The sequence below is a fragment of the Phyllobates terribilis genome, unplaced genomic scaffold (assembly GCF_046119375.1).
Source record: "Phyllobates terribilis strain yellow unplaced genomic scaffold, ASM4611937v1 Scaffold_416__1_contigs__length_1633014, whole genome shotgun sequence".
Classification (NCBI taxonomy): domain Eukaryota; kingdom Metazoa; phylum Chordata; class Amphibia; order Anura; family Dendrobatidae; genus Phyllobates; species Phyllobates terribilis.
Window position 1 is genome coordinate 1,229,590 of NW_027363176.1, and position 14,478 is coordinate 1,244,067.

The 14,478-nt window shown below is 43.4% G+C and overlaps 9 non-coding genes across 9 annotated transcripts; all 9 read right to left on the reverse strand.

The window, feature by feature from the left end:
- Positions 1-754: 754 nt before the first annotated feature.
- LOC141227026 (U2 spliceosomal RNA) lies at positions 755-945 on the reverse strand. The gene has a single exon (XR_012294138.1). It is a non-coding gene; the product is annotated as a U2 spliceosomal RNA (small nuclear RNA).
- Positions 946-2,060: 1,115 nt separating this feature from the next.
- Positions 2,061-2,251, reverse strand: LOC141227027 (U2 spliceosomal RNA). The gene has a single exon (XR_012294139.1). It is a non-coding gene; the product is annotated as a U2 spliceosomal RNA (small nuclear RNA).
- A 1,115-nt stretch (positions 2,252-3,366) lies between these two features.
- LOC141227755 (U2 spliceosomal RNA) lies at positions 3,367-3,557 on the reverse strand. Its single transcript, XR_012294737.1, has one exon. It is a non-coding gene; the product is annotated as a U2 spliceosomal RNA (small nuclear RNA).
- A 1,115-nt stretch (positions 3,558-4,672) lies between these two features.
- Positions 4,673-4,863, reverse strand: LOC141227756 (U2 spliceosomal RNA). The gene has a single exon (XR_012294738.1). It is a non-coding gene; the product is annotated as a U2 spliceosomal RNA (small nuclear RNA).
- A 1,115-nt stretch (positions 4,864-5,978) lies between these two features.
- LOC141227757 (U2 spliceosomal RNA) lies at positions 5,979-6,169 on the reverse strand. Its single transcript, XR_012294739.1, has one exon. It is a non-coding gene; the product is annotated as a U2 spliceosomal RNA (small nuclear RNA).
- Positions 6,170-7,284: 1,115 nt separating this feature from the next.
- LOC141227759 (U2 spliceosomal RNA) lies at positions 7,285-7,475 on the reverse strand. Its single transcript, XR_012294741.1, has one exon. It is a non-coding gene; the product is annotated as a U2 spliceosomal RNA (small nuclear RNA).
- A 1,109-nt stretch (positions 7,476-8,584) lies between these two features.
- LOC141227760 (U2 spliceosomal RNA) lies at positions 8,585-8,775 on the reverse strand. The gene has a single exon (XR_012294742.1). It is a non-coding gene; the product is annotated as a U2 spliceosomal RNA (small nuclear RNA).
- Positions 8,776-9,890: 1,115 nt separating this feature from the next.
- On the reverse strand, positions 9,891-10,081 carry LOC141227761 (U2 spliceosomal RNA). The gene has a single exon (XR_012294743.1). It is a non-coding gene; the product is annotated as a U2 spliceosomal RNA (small nuclear RNA).
- A 1,115-nt stretch (positions 10,082-11,196) lies between these two features.
- On the reverse strand, positions 11,197-11,379 carry LOC141227167 (U2 spliceosomal RNA). The gene has a single exon (XR_012294265.1). It is a non-coding gene; the product is annotated as a U2 spliceosomal RNA (small nuclear RNA).
- Positions 11,380-14,478: the final 3,099 nt, after the last annotated feature.

The window sequence follows — 14,478 nt, forward strand, 5'->3', positions numbered from 1 at the left end:
AAGGTGGGTGCTGCTGTGCACAGGTATATAAAGGCTCAGAGCCTATTATGACACGCGCAGCCAGCGTTCCATTGCCACATTCCATCTACTGCAGGCAGGATACCTGGCTGGCTGAATGTCGCTGAGAAGCTCACAGAGACCGCCATAAGCAACAGTTTAACAGAATGCCACAGACTAATCAACCAAACTTTTTGGGTTGGGTTCTCTTTTATAATCTGCAGGCATTAAATGAAAGAAGTCAGTGTTCCAGCAGAGGGAGACAACGTTTCAGAAAAGGCATTGTAGCAAACCAAAAAAGAAATTTTAAGCGCAGCAGAGTAACCAGCGCACATACCTGTTAGCTCAGGTGAGTTTAAAAGGCTGCTGTTGATAACAAGGGCATTTGCTAAATAGATGGTGTGTGTGCAACAATATACTGAAAGGTCAATTATATTGTGCAGCTTATCTCACCACCTGTAGTTATTTAGGTGAAAGCTCCAAAATGCTTGCCTAATATGTCTGTTTATCCAAAAGGAAGTAAAAAGGGAGAGCTAGAAAGATAGCATTGCATCACATTACATGGCAATGCAATGCACAGTTGCTGAAGTTGAACCAAAATGAGCTTGTAATCTGGCTTCTGCAACTTTGAACATGAAAAATCCAATGAGGAGAAGAAAAGCAAAGCCAAAGAGTCCATCCCAAAATCCGACAAACAAGCAAAATGAACAAAAAACATTGAATTCAATTCTTTCTGATTTTAGAAACTGCATTAAAGAAGGGGTGCACCGGTCCTGGAGATACTGCAATACCAGGTCAATGCGTGGAGTGGACAGAGCAAGCTCTTTTTCCATCTCCCTGTTCTAAAAAGCCATTTAATATATGGTCCCCAGATAGGGGACGTATCAGATATTAAACTGATAAGAACAGATACTACACTTGATCTTAGCCAAAAGGCTGAGAAGCGATAACCAGAATTGGTTTCAAACTACGGAGCCACCCAAGGATCCTGAAAAGTCCATTTGTGGAGATGAGCTCCTGGACTCCCGTTAAGAAGACATGTTGTCAACCTCTAGATCCCTTACATGCCTGCACTTTTCGGCTTGCTGCTGCTGCAATCCACGCGTTTTAGATCTGCATAACTCCACCTCTTTAAACACAGCACCTTCACCCCCTGCTGTTCCCACCCGCCTCAACACCGTTGGAAGGGAGGAGAACCAATTAAGGCGGGGGGTGGGGTGGAACGAGCAGCTGTCTACCCTTAGCAGGAGGGCTCCTGATTACATACCTCTCCTGCTGCTGCTGCTGCTGGCTGTCCAGCAGCAGACTGAAGGTGGCTGCTGCTGTGCACAGGTATATAAAGGCTCAGAGCCTATTATGACACGCGCAGCCAGCGTTCCATTGCCACATTCCATCTACTGCAGGCAGGATACCTGGCTGGCTGAATGTCGCTGAGAAGCTCACAGAGACCGCCATAAGCAACAGTTTAACAGAATGCCACAGACTAATCAACCAAACTTTTTGGGTTGGGTTCTCTTTTATAGTCTGCAGGCATTAAATGAAAGAAGTCAGTGTTCCAGCAGAGGGAGACAACGTTTCAGAAAAGGCATTGTAGCAAACCAAAAAAGAAATTTTAAGCGCAGCAGAGTAACCAGCGCACATACCTGTTAGCTCAGGTGAGTTTAAAAGGCTGCTGTTGATAACAAGGGCATTTGCTAAATAGATGGTGTGTGTGCAACAATATACTGAAAGGTCAATTATATTGTGCAGCTTATCTCACCACCTGTAGTTATTTAGGTGAAAGCTCCAAAATGCTTGCCTAATATGTCTGTTTATCCAAAAGGAAGTAAAAAGGGAGAGCTAGAAAGATAGCATTGCATCACATTACATGGCAATGCAATGCACAGTTGCTGAAGTTGAACCAAAATGAGCTTGTAATCTGGCTTCTGCAACTTTGAACATGAAAAATCCAATGAGGAGAAGAAAAGCAAAGCCAAAGAGTCCATCCCAAAATCCGACAAACAAGCAAAATGAACAAAAAACATTGAATTCAATTCTTTCTGATTTTAGAAACTGCATTAAAGAAGGGGTGCACCGGTCCTGGAGATACTGCAATACCAGGTCAATGCGTGGAGTGGACAGAGCAAGCTCTTTTTCCATCTCCCTGTTCTAAAAAGCCATTTAATATATGGTCCCCAGATAGGGGACGTATCAGATATTAAACTGATAAGAACAGATACTACACTTGATCTTAGCCAAAAGGCTGAGAAGCGATAACCAGAATTGGTTTCAAACTACGGAGCCACCCAAGGATCCTGAAAAGTCCATTTGTGGAGATGAGCTCCTGGACTCCCGTTAAGAAGACATGTTGTCAACCTCTAGATCCCTTACATGCCTGCACTTTTCGGCTTGCTGCTGCTGCAATCCACGCGTTTTAGATCTGCATAACTCCACCTCTTTAAACACAGCACCTTCACCCCCTGCTGTTCCCACCCGCCTCAACACCGTTGGAAGGGAGGAGAACCAATTAAGGCGGGGGGTGGGGTGGAACGAGCAGCTGTCTACCCTTAGCAGGAGGGCTCCTGATTACATACCTCTCCTGCTGCTGCTGCTGCTGGCTGTCCAGCAGCAGACTGAAGGTGGCTGCTGCTGTGCACAGGTATATAAAGGCTCAGAGCCTATTATGACACGCGCAGCCAGCGTTCCATTGCCACATTCCATCTACTGCAGGCAGGATACCTGGCTGGCTGAATGTCGCTGAGAAGCTCACAGAGACCGCCATAAGCAACAGTTTAACAGAATGCCACAGACTAATCAACCAAACTTTTTGGGTTGGGTTCTCTTTTATAGTCTGCAGGCATTAAATGAAAGAAGTCAGTGTTCCAGCAGAGGGAGACAACGTTTCAGAAAAGGCATTGTAGCAAACCAAAAAAGAAATTTTAAGCGCAGCAGAGTAACCAGCGCACATACCTGTTAGCTCAGGTGAGTTTAAAAGGCTGCTGTTGATAACAAGGGCATTTGCTAAATAGATGGTGTGTGTGCAACAATATACTGAAAGGTCAATTATATTGTGCAGCTTATCTCACCACCTGTAGTTATTTAGGTGAAAGCTCCAAAATGCTTCCCTAATATGTCTGTTTATCCAAAAGGAAGTAAAAAGGGAGAGCTAGAAAGATAGCATTGCATCACATTACATGGCAATGCAATGCACAGTTGCTGAAGTTGAACCAAAATGAGCTTGTAATCTGGCTTCTGCAACTTTGAACATGAAAAATCCAATGAGGAGAAGAAAAGCAAAGCCAAAGAGTCCATCCCAAAATCCGACAAACAAGCAAAATGAACAAAAAACATTGAATTCAATTCTTTCTGATTTTAGAAACTGCATTAAAGAAGGGGTGCACCGGTCCTGGAGATACTGCAATACCAGGTCAATGCGTGGAGTGGACAGAGCAAGCTCTTTTTCCATCTCCCTGTTCTAAAAATCCATTTAATATATGGTCCCCAGATAGGGGACGTATCAGATATTAAACTGATAAGAACAGATACTACACTTGATCTTAGCCAAAAGGCCGAGAAGCGATAACCAGAATTGGTTTCAAACTACGGAGCCACCCAAGGATCCTGAAAAGTCCATTTGTGGAGATGAGCTCCTGGACTCCCGTTAAGAAGACATGTTGTCAACCTCTAGATCCCTTACATGCCTGCACTTTTCGGCTTGCTGCTGCTGCAATCCACGCGTTTTAGATCTGCATAACTCCACCTCTTTAAACACAGCACCTTCACCCCCTGCTGTTCCCACCCGCCTCAACACCGTTGGAAGGGAGGAGAACCAATTAAGGCGGGGGGTGGGGTGGAACGAGCAGCTGTCTACCCTTAGCAGGAGGGCTCCTGATTACATACCTCTCCTGCTGCTGCTGCTGCTGGCTGTCCAGCAGCAGACTGAAGGTGGCTGCTGCTGTGCACAGGTATATAAAGGCTCAGAGCCTATTATGACACGCGCAGCCAGCGTTCCATTGCCACATTCCATCTACTGCAGGCAGGATACCTGGCTGGCTGAATGTCGCTGAGAAGCTCACAGAGACCGCCATAAGCAACAGTTTAACAGAATGCCACAGACTAATCAACCAAACTTTTTGGGTTGGGTTCTCTTTTATAGTCTGCAGGCATTAAATGAAAGAAGTCAGTGTTCCAGCAGAGGGAGACAACGTTTCAGAAAAGGCATTGTAGCAAACCAAAAAAGAAATTTTAAGCGCAGCAGAGTAACCAGCGCACATACCTGTTAGCTCAGGTGAGTTTAAAAGGCTGCTGTTGATAACAAGGGCATTTGCTAAATAGATGGTGTGTGTGCAACAATATACTGAAAGGTCAATTATATTGTGCAGCTTATCTCACCACCTGTAGTTATTTAGGTGAAAGCTCCAAAATGCTTGCCTAATATGTCTGTTTATCCAAAAGGAAGTAAAAAGGGAGAGCTAGAAAGATAGCATTGCATCACATTACATGGCAATGCAATGCACAGTTGCTGAAGTTGAACCAAAATGAGCTTGTAATCTGGCTTCTGCAACTTTGAACATGAAAAATCCAATGAGGAGAAGAAAAGCAAAGCCAAAGAGTCCATCCCAAAATCCGACAAACAAGCAAAATGAACAAAAAACATTGAATTCAATTCTTTCTGATTTTAGAAACTGCATTAAAGAAGGGGTGCACCGGTCCTGGAGATACTGCAATACCAGGTCAATGCGTGGAGTGGACAGAGCAAGCTCTTTTTCCATCTCCCTGTTCTAAAAATCCATTTAATATATGGTCCCCAGATAGGGGACGTATCAGATATTAAACTGATAAGAACAGATACTACACTTGATCTTAGCCAAAAGGCCGAGAAGCGATAACCAGAATTGGTTTCAAACTACGGAGCCACCCAAGGATCCTGAAAAGTCCATTTGTGGAGATGAGCTCCTGGACTCCCGTTAAGAAGACATGTTGTCAACCTCTAGATCCCTTACATGCCTGCACTTTTCGGCTTGCTGCTGCTGCAATCCACGCGTTTTAGATCTGCATAACTCCACCTCTTTAAACACAGCACCTTCACCCCCTGCTGTTCCCACCCGCCTCAACACCGTTGGAAGAGAGGAGAACCAATTAAGGCGGGGGGTGGGGTGGAACGAGCAGCTGTCTACCCTTAGCAGGAGGGCTCCTGATTACATACCTCTCCTGCTGCTGCTGCTGCTGGCTGTCCAGCAGCAGACTGAAGGTGGCTGCTGCTGTGCACAGGTATATAAAGGCTCAGAGCCTATTATGACACGCGCAGCCAGCGTTCCATTGCCACATTCCATCTACTGCAGGCAGGATACCTGGCTGGCTGAATGTCGCTGAGAAGCTCACAGAGACCGCCATAAGCAACAGTTTAACAGAATGCCACAGACTAATCAACCAAACTTTTTGGGTTGGGTTCTCTTTTATAGTCTGCAGGCATTAAATGAAAGAAGTCAGTGTTCCAGCAGAGGGAGACAACGTTTCAGAAAAGGCATTGTAGCAAACCAAAAAAGAAATTTTAAGCGCAGCAGAGTAACCAGCGCACATACCTGTTAGCTCAGGTGAGTTTAAAAGGCTGCTGTTGATAACAAGGGCTTTTGCTAAATAGATGGTGTGTGTGCAACAATATACTGAAAGGTCAATTATATTGTGCAGCTTATCTCACCACCTGTAGTTATTTAGGTGAAAGCTCCAAAATGCTTGCCTAATATGTCTGTTTATCCAAAAGGAAGTAAAAAGGGAGAGCTAGAAAGATAGCATTGCATCACATTACATGGCAATGCAATGCACAGTTGCTGAAGTTGAACCAAAATGAGCTTGTAATCTGGCTTCTGCAACTTTGAACATGAAAAATCCAATGAGGAGAAGAAAAGCAAAGCCAAAGAGTCCATCCCAAAATCCGACAAACAAGCAAAATGAACAAAAAACATTGAATTCAATTCTTTCTGATTTTAGAAACTGCATTAAAGAAGGGGTGCACCGGTCCTGGAGATACTGCAATACCAGGTCAATGCGTGGAGTGGACAGAGCAAGCTCTTTTTCCATCTCCCTGTTCTAAAAATCCATTTAATATATGGTCCCCAGATAGGGGACGTATCAGATATTAAACTGATAAGAACAGATACTACACTTGATCTTAGCCAAAAGGCCGAGAAGCGATAACCAGAATTGGTTTCAAACTACGGAGCCACCCAAGGATCCTGAAAAGTCCATTTGTGGAGATGAGCTCCTGGACTCCCGTTAAGAAGACATGTTGTCAACCTCTAGATCCCTTACATGCCTGCACTTTTCGGCTTGCTGCTGCTGCAATCCACGCGTTTTAGATCTGCATAACTCCACCTCTTTAAACACAGCACCTTCACCCCCTGCTGTTCCCACCCGCCTCAACACCGTTGGAAGGGAGGAGAACCAATTAAGGCGGGGGGTGGGGTGGAACGAGCAGCTGTCTACCCTTAGCAGGAGGGCTCCTGATTACATACCTCTCCTGCTGCTGCTGCTGCTGGCTGTCCAGCAGCAGACTGAAGGTGGCTGCTGCTGTGCACAGGTATATAAAGGCTCAGAGCCTATTATGACACGCGCAGCCAGCGTTCCATTGCCACATTCCATCTACTGCAGGCAGGATACCTGGCTGGCTGAATGTCGCTGAGAAGCTCACAGAGACCGCCATAAGCAACAGTTTAACAGAATGCCACAGACTAATCAACCAAACTTTTTGGGTTGGGTTCTCTTTTATAGTCTGCAGGCATTAAATGAAAGAAGTCAGTGTTCCAGCAGAGGGAGACAACGTTTCAGAAAAGGCATTGTAGCAAACCAAAAAAGAAATTTTAAGCGCAGCAGAGTAACCAGCGCACATACCTGTTAGCTCAGGTGAGTTTAAAAGGCTGCTGTTGATAACAAGGGCATTTGCTAAATAGATGGTGTGTGTGCAACAATATACTGAAAGGTCAATTATATTGTGCAGCTTATCTCACCACCTGTAGTTATTTAGGTGAAAGCTCCAAAATGCTTGCCTAATATGTCTGTTTATCCAAAAGGAAGTAAAAAGGGAGAGCTAGAAAGATAGCATTGCATCACATTACATGGCAATGCAATGCACAGTTGCTGAAGTTGAACCAAAATGAGCTTGTAATCTGGCTTCTGCAACTTTGAACATGAAAAATCCAATGAGGAGAAGAAAAGCAAAGCCAAAGAGTCCATCCCAAAATCCGACAAACAAGCAAAATGAACAAAAAACATTGAATTCAATTCTTTCTGATTTTAGAAACTGCATTAAAGAAGGGGTGCACCGGTCCTGGAGATACTGCAATACCAGGTCAATGCGTGGAGTGGACAGAGCAAGCTCTTTTTCCATCTCCCTGTTCTAAAAATCCATTTAATATATGGTCCCCAGATAGGGGACGTATCAGATATTAAACTGATAAGAACAGATACTACACTTGATCTTAGCCAAAAGGCCGAGAAGCGATAACCAGAATTGGTTTCAAACTACGGAGCCACCCAAGGATCCTGAAAAGTCCATTTGTGGAGATGAGCTCCTGGACTCCCGTTAAGAAGACATGTTGTCAACCTCTAGATCCCTTACATGCCTGCACTTTTCGGCTTGCTGCTGCTGCAATCCACGCGTTTTAGATCTGCATAACTCCACCTCTTTAAACACAGCACCTTCACCCCCTGCTGTTCCCACCCGCCTCAACACCGTTGGAAGGTAGGAGAACCAATTAAGGCGGGGGGTGGGGTGGAACGAGCAGCTGTCTACCCTTAGCAGGAGGGCTCCTGATTACATACCTCTCCTGCTGCTGCTGGCTGTCCAGCAGCAGACTGAAGGTGGCTGCTGCTGTGCACAGGTATATAAAGGCTCAGAGCCTATTATGACACGCGCAGCCAGCGTTCCATTGCCACATTCCATCTACTGCAGGCAGGATACCTGGCTGGCTGAATGTCGCTGAGAAGCTCACAGAGACCGCCATAAGCAACAGTTTAACAGAATGCCACAGACTAATCAACCAAACTTTTTGGGTTGGGTTCTCTTTTATAGTCTGCAGGCATTAAATGAAAGAAGTCAGTGTTCCAGCAGAGGGAGACAACGTTTCAGAAAAGGCATTGTAGCAAACCAAAAAATAAATTTTAAGCGCAGCAGAGTAACCAGCGCACATACCTGTTAGCTCAGGTGAGTTTAAAAGGCTGCTGTTGATAACAAGGGCATTTGCTAAATAGATGGTGTGTGTGCAACAATATACTGAAAGGTCAATTATATTGTGCAGCTTATCTCACCACCTGTAGTTATTTAGGTGAAAGCTCCAAAATGCTTGCCTAATATGTCTGTTTATCCAAAAGGAAGTAAAAAGGGAGAGCTAGAAAGATAGCATTGCATCACATTACATGGCAATGCAATGCACAGTTGCTGAAGTTGAACCAAAATGAGCTTGTAATCTGGCTTCTGCAACTTTGAACATGAAAAATCCAATGAGGAGAAGAAAAGCAAAGCCAAAGAGTCCATCCCAAAATCCGACAAACAAGCAAAATGAACAAAAAACATTGAATTCAATTCTTTCTGATTTTAGAAACTGCATTAAAGAAGGGGTGCACCGGTCCTGGAGATACTGCAATACCAGGTCAATGCGTGGAGTGGACAGAGCAAGCTCTTTTTCCATCTCCCTGTTCTAAAAATCCATTTAATATATGGTCCCCAGATAGGGGACGTATCAGATATTAAACTGATAAGAACAGATACTACACTTGATCTTAGCCAAAAGGCCGAGAAGCGATAACCAGAATTGGTTTCAAACTACGGAGCCACCCAAGGATCCTGAAAAGTCCATTTGTGGAGATGAGCTCCTGGACTCCCGTTAAGAAGACATGTTGTCAACCTCTAGATCCCTTACATGCCTGCACTTTTCGGCTTGCTGCTGCTGCAATCCACGCGTTTTAGATCTGCATAACTCCACCTCTTTAAACACAGCACCTTCACCCCCTGCTGTTCCCACCCGCCTCAACACCGTTGGAAGGGAGGAGAACCAATTAAGGCGGGGGGTGGGGTGGAACGAGCAGCTGTCTACCCTTAGCAGGAGGGCTCCTGATTACATACCTCTCCTGCTGCTGCTGCTGCTGGCTGTCCAGCAGCAGACTGAAGGTGGCTGCTGCTGTGCACAGGTATATAAAGGCTCAGAGCCTATTATGACACGCGCAGCCAGCGTTCCATTGCCACATTCCATCTACTGCAGGCAGGATACCTGGCTGGCTGAATGTCGCTGAGAAGCTCACAGAGACCGCCATAAGCAACAGTTTAACAGAATGCCACAGACTAATCAACCAAACTTTTTGGGTTGGGTTCTCTTTTATAGTCTGCAGGCATTAAATGAAAGAAGTCAGTGTTCCAGCAGAGGGAGACAACGTTTCAGAAAAGGCATTGTAGCAAACCAAAAAAGAAATTTTAAGCGCAGCAGAGTAACCAGCGCACATACCTGTTAGCTCAGGTGAGTTTAAAAGGCTGCTGTTGATAACAAGGGCATTTGCTAAATAGATGGTGTGTGTGCAACAATATACTGAAAGGTCAATTATATTGTGCAGCTTATCTCACCACCTGTAGTTATTTAGGTGAAAGCTCCAAAATGCTTGCCTAATATGTCTGTTTATCCAAAAGGAAGTAAAAAGGGAGAGCTAGAAAGATAGCATTGCATCACATTACATGGCAATGCAATGCACAGTTGCTGAAGTTGAACCAAAATGAGCTTGTAATCTGGCTTCTGCAACTTTGAACATGAAAAATCCAATGAGGAGAAGAAAAGCAAAGCCAAAGAGTCCATCCCAAAATCCGACAAACAAGCAAAATGAACAAAAAACAATGAATTCAATTCTTTCTGATTTTAGAAACTGCATTAAAGAAGGGGTGCACCGGTCCTGGAGATACTGCAATACCAGGTCAATGCGTGGAGTGGACAGAGCAAGCTCTTTTTCCATCTCCCTGTTCTAAAAATCCATTTAATATATGGTCCCCAGATAGGGGACGTATCAGATATTAAACTGATAAGAACAGATACTACACTTGATCTTAGCCAAAAGGCCGAGAAGCGATAACCAGAATTGGTTTCAAACTACGGAGCCACCCAAGGATCCTGAAAAGTCCATTTGTGGAGATGAGCTCCTGGACTCCCGTTAAGAAGACATGTTGTCAACCTCTAGATCCCTTACATGCCTGCACTTTTCGGCTTGCTGCTGCTGCAATCCACGCGTTTTAGATCTGCATAACTCCACCTCTTTAAACACAGCACCTTCACCCCCTGCTGTTCCCACCCGCCTCAACACCGTTGGAAGGGAGGAGAACCAATTAAGGCGGGGGGTGGGGTGGAACGAGCAGCTGTCTACCCTTAGCAGGAGGGCTCCTGATTACATACCTCTCCTGCTGCTGCTGCTGCTGGCTGTCCAGCAGCAGACTGAAGGTGGCTGCTGCTGTGCACAGGTATATAAAGGCTCAGAGCCTATTATGACACGCGCAGCCAGCGTTCCATTGCCACATTCCATCTACTGCAGGCAGGATACCTGGCTGGCTGAATGTCGCTGAGAAGCTCACAGAGACCGCCATAAGCAACAGTTTAACAGAATGCCACAGACTAATCAACCAAACTTTTTGGGTTGGGTTCTCTTTTATAGTCTGCAGGCATTAAATGAAAGAAGTCAGTGTTCCAGCAGAGGGAGACAACGTTTCAGAAAAGGCATTGTAGCAAACCAAAAAAGAAATTTTAAGCGCAGCAGAGTAACCAGCGCACATACCTGTTAGCTCAGGTGAGTTTAAAAGGCTGCTGTTGATAACAAGGGCATTTGCTAAATAGATGGTGTGTGTGCAACAATATACTGAAAGGTCAATTATATTGTGCAGCTTATCTCACCACCTGTAGTTATTTAGGTGAAAGCTCCAAAATGCTTGCCTAATATGTCTGTTTATCCAAAAGGAAGTAAAAAGGGAGAGCTAGAAAGATAGCATTGCATCACATTACATGGCAATGCAATGCACAGTTGCTGAAGTTGAACCAAAATGAGCTTGTAATCTGGCTTCTGCAACTTTGAACATGAAAAATCCAATGAGGAGAAGAAAAGCAAAGCCAAAGAGTCCATCCCAAAATCCGACAAACAAGCAAAATGAACAAAAAACATTGAATTCAATTCTTTCTGATTTTAGAAACTGCATTAAAGAAGGGGTGCACCGGTCCTGGAGATACTGCAATACCAGGTCAATGCGTGGAGTGGACAGAGCAAGCTCTTTTTCCATCTCCCTGTTCTAAAAATCCATTTAATATATGGTCCCCAGATAGGGGACGTATCAGATATTAAACTGATAAGAACAGATAAGGTTTCAACATAAATTTATTCAGATATAAAAATGTACAAAAACACATTATTCTTATTTACAGCGTTAATAGAGCTCTTTCCACAGTCATTATTAGTACAAAATAGTATTCCACATGTAAAAACACCATCTTCTATTCGCTTCGTGTTTACCCACATCTTTGACATCTTTCAAATAATAAATATACATTTCGCTAAAAACCATTCTAATACAATCATTGATGGAAATACAGTCACGTTTGAACAACAAAATATTCCTCACTTTCCACATAGCACTTTTTGCACAATTTATTATACACCAGCATATTTTGGTTTGATGTAAAGTTGGGCAATTAAAAAGTCCGTATAAAACATATTCGTGACAAAAGTCTTTCAGACCACAAACCCATTTCAAAAGCACCCCCAGTCTCCGCCAAAGTTCTTGCGCATAAAAACAGTTCCAAAACAGATGTAAAACCGTCTCATCACTTCCACACGAGTCTCTAGGACATTTTGCCCGCGCCGCCAGGCCTCTCCTGTGCTGAAAGTCTCTAGTTGGGAGGCACTGGTGGACGGACATCCAGGCAAGGTCTTTATGAATATTTGCGAGAAACTTTCCAAACACATTCCTCCAGACTCGCTTGGATCTGCTCCAGGAAAAGTTGATTACTTCAGATACTCTTTCTTCCCTTCTCAGATGAGTTATCAATTTCCTTCGGTCTTGAAGAATATCAGTATCCAAGTCTCTTAATTTATAATTTCTACATACTTTCTCTAAGATGATAAGATGCTTTGGGGGACATAATAAAACAGGCGAAGATAAGGATGGCCGTAGCCATCTCTTAAAAACATAACCACAAGTATATTTTAAAAACAGACTAAAAACACTGTTAGAATTAAGAAGCTTAAAACAGAAACAGAAGAAATTTATATACAAAAACATGCTCAAATCCGGGACATCCTTTCCACCATTTTGATGCCTTTTATACATTTCTGTGCGTTTTACTTTTTCCATCTTCGAGCCCCAAATAAATATAAACATGCAGCGAGTCAGCTTTTTGAGCATTAAGTCGGAGGGAGGGTACACAATTGCAACATATAACATCATTGGCAATAATACAGACTTAATAATTAGAACTTTCCCTTCGATTGACAAACTACGCAAATTCCAAAAGGATAGTTTCTTCACCATTTTCTCCTGGACCTCCCCCCAACTCACAACCCCGTCATTTTCTTTATTAAAAGTAATGCCCAAAATTTTAACTTTATCACACTTCATTTTGACTGCTGGTAGGTCCACTGTATCCCAGGAACCAATTGTCAAACACTCAGTTTTATTAAAATTCAACTTAAAACCTGAAGCCTGACTAAAAAAACTGGTACACCTCACCACCCTCCGGAGGGAAGCAGGATCCGTGCAGATGGCAGTAACATCGTCCATATACCCGAAGACTTTAATTTGGGCCCCCCCTCCACCCGGAACAGGGACCCCACGGATCACTTTATCTTTCCTAATTTGGCATAATAAAGGCTCCATAGCACAAATAAACAGGATCGGGGACAAAGGGCAGCCCTGCTTCACTCCGGATTCCAGCGGTATTTCACCTGTTAAGAAGCCATTAACAGAGATTTGACAATATGAATCTTTATACAAAATCTTAATTAGAGACATGATAAAATCCGGGATCGCCATCTTCTTTAAAACACTAAAAAGATACTTGTGCGATACCCTGTCGAACGCCTTCTCAATGTCCAGCGCCAACAGGGCTAAATTCTGACCACGATCCCTACTATACCATATTGCATCTCTTATGACATTTAACACCTCCGCAATACTCCTTCCCGGTACACCACAAACTTGTTCTGGTTGTATCAACTTATCAATTATCATTTTAAGCCGGCATGCAATAAATTTGGCTAATACTTTATAATCCATGTTGAGGAGGGTGATAGGCCTCCAATTTGCAAGGTCCTCACGAGCCCCTTTCTTTTTAAAGATCAAGGACACTATTCCCCTCCTCCATCCCTTGGGCAACCGTTTACACTTAAAAACCTCCTTAAAAAGTGCTAAAAGATCATCCTTTAAAATATCCCAGAAAGTCAGATAAAATTCGACGGGGAGACCGTCTGCTCCCGGAGCTTTGCCCTTTGAAAAACTTTTAAAAATGTTAAAAAGTTCCTCTAAGCTAAAATCCCGTATTAAAAACTCCTGATCTGACTGATTCAACTTAAAATCTAGGACATTAAGAGCATCTTGTAAAAAGGAATCATCCACACTTTTCTCACTAAAAAGGAGTCGGTAAAAATCAAAAGCCACGTTCTTCATGCCCTGTATAGTGGATTCTTCACCTAAACAAGTAATCGCATCTTTCCTCTCCATTGCTTTTTTAAAAAAGAAGCGTGTACATTTTTCATCTTCTTCTAACTGCTTTACCTTTGAATTAAAAATAACCTCTCTCCCCTTCTGCTCCAAAAGTGTATGTATTTCTGCTTTTAGGCTGACAATGTCTTCCTCCACCTCCAACCCAATCTCTTTAAATTTATAAAGTGTCTGCAGCCTAGTATTTAGATTTGAGAAAAATTGTTTTTTCTGTCTTGATTTCTTCCTCCCTGCCGTGATAAAAAAAAGCCTAATTTTATTTTTAATCTTTTCCCACCAAGACAACATTTTTATATAAGGAGGCCTATGTTGTCTCCATTCCTGGTAGGCTGTACAAAAATCCGACCTTATCTGAGGATCCTCCAGCAGATGTGTCCCCAAACGCCACAGTCCTTTGTTTATTCTCTGCTCTCCTTGGTATTCTAACTGTAATTTTAACATTTTGTGATCGGAAAATAAATTAGACATTAGATCAAACATCACCGGCTTAAAATCCACAGATAAAAACATAAAATCGATCCTAGAGGCCACTCCCCGACCGGACCATGTAAATCCAGGGTCCGTCAGTGAAAGAAACCTCCAGGCATCGCATAGCTTAAAATCAGTTTGAAAATTTTTTAGCAGAAAACATGACTTATCCAACTTACGGAGAGGGTCCCCTCCTACTCGTTGTTCGCCGACACTAAGGCAGTTGAAATCCCCACCTATCAGGAGGGGAGAAGACCCAACACAAAATACAGGCAAAATTTCAAACAATTGGATGCGCTCTT